This window comes from Orycteropus afer, unplaced genomic scaffold (assembly GCF_000298275.1).
Source record: "Orycteropus afer afer isolate SDZICR_OR568_19922 unplaced genomic scaffold, OryAfe1.0 scaffold00464, whole genome shotgun sequence".
In the NCBI taxonomy this organism is placed as follows: domain Eukaryota; kingdom Metazoa; phylum Chordata; class Mammalia; order Tubulidentata; family Orycteropodidae; genus Orycteropus; species Orycteropus afer.
Genome location: NW_006922051.1, coordinates 1,733,806 through 1,735,319, shown reverse-complemented (window position 1 = coordinate 1,735,319; position 1,514 = coordinate 1,733,806).

Genomic DNA, 1,514 nt, shown 5'->3' with positions numbered 1-1,514 from the left:
AAGGATGACATACGGGATCTCAGATTCACATCTTGTATTGTTGTTGGTGACAGTGAGTGAATAGATGAGGTGTATGAAGAAGTAGTAATTAGTATAAGATCAGGCTCCTGGCTGATACATTCTCATAGTTTATTGGCTGTGGCAAAAAAAATGATAGCGTGTCTTTTTCTCAATTTTGCCATCAAGGTAAATTTTAAAAAATCTCCTTGTTGCACCAACTATTCCTCAACGAATGACCCAGTTCACATTTCCATTAAATTGAAATTAATAATATTAACATCACCAATATAGGCTATAAGTATTTGTAGGGCTGAGGAATTTTTTTTTTTTTTTTTCTATCATGGAGGAGGAAAATACTTGGGAAGAAATTCTCAGAGTAGAAAAAAGAGCTAAGAAAGGGATTCTATAAACGTCATACTATAAAAAATAACATTGATTTTGAGGAGCAGGAAGGACAAGCTTTCGGCCAAGAGGCAGGTACATTTTCAATTGTCCCCAAAGTACAAACTAGTCAGCCAAGGCAAAGTGAGAAGTTATGGCGCTCATTAAAAAAAAGAAAGAAAATCCTTTTCTGAGTAAGACCATGAAGGGCACATGAAGGGAAGCATGTGGAGAACTGTATTTGTTAATCTTTTGACTGCTTTTCAATAACTGCCATAGTTACTTCCTTTCAACAGAATACATCCTTCCCATTTTTTGCAAATTCTCATTGCCTTCCTTCTCCCCATTTACTCTGCTTTATTTCATTTGCTTCATATTTGGATCCATTTTGAAACAGAGATTCTGTGTCAGTTGTAAATTGAAGTACCTATTTTAAGCACTCAAACCACTTTTGTGGCCCCTTCCCCCTATACCTACATTTAACTAAATCTCCAGCTGGCGTAGCTGTAGAGCTCCTAGGTGCCCTGAAGTTCTTACTGCAGCCACTGTTGGCTGTTCATTCTGGCAGATGAAAAGGTGAAGAACTCAATAGTTTGAATGGCTTGTCTAATGCCAGAAGGTAAACAGAATCCGTAACAAAATGTAAAATAATCCATAATACCCCAGTCATACCCTTAGGCTCCACTCTGAAAGCTTACCTCCTCTTCATTTACTGTGACATGCACAAGTTTATTCTATTAGGGGAAACATTGTAATATTTTAAATTATACAAAATTCTTCTACTACAGTTTTCTTCTAACACACTTTTGGAACATAGTAGCAATATTTATAAATATTTCCTTAGAGAAGCAATGTAAATGAGAAGAATATTTTCTACAAATGCATCTATTTTGGAGTTGTGTCAGTTTGCTAGGGTTGAGCTTTGTATTTCCCAAAGACATTCCAGTATGTTGTTTATTTTAAAAAGAAAAAGTAATATTTATCTTCTAATATCCTTACATGTAGTGCCTAAGGCAATTGACTGCTAACCAGAAGGCAGGTGGTTCAAACCCACCAGCCACTCCTCAGAAGGAAGGTTGGGCAATCTACTTCCGTAGTGATACCGCCTCAGAAACCCAAGGAGGGGTTGCTAT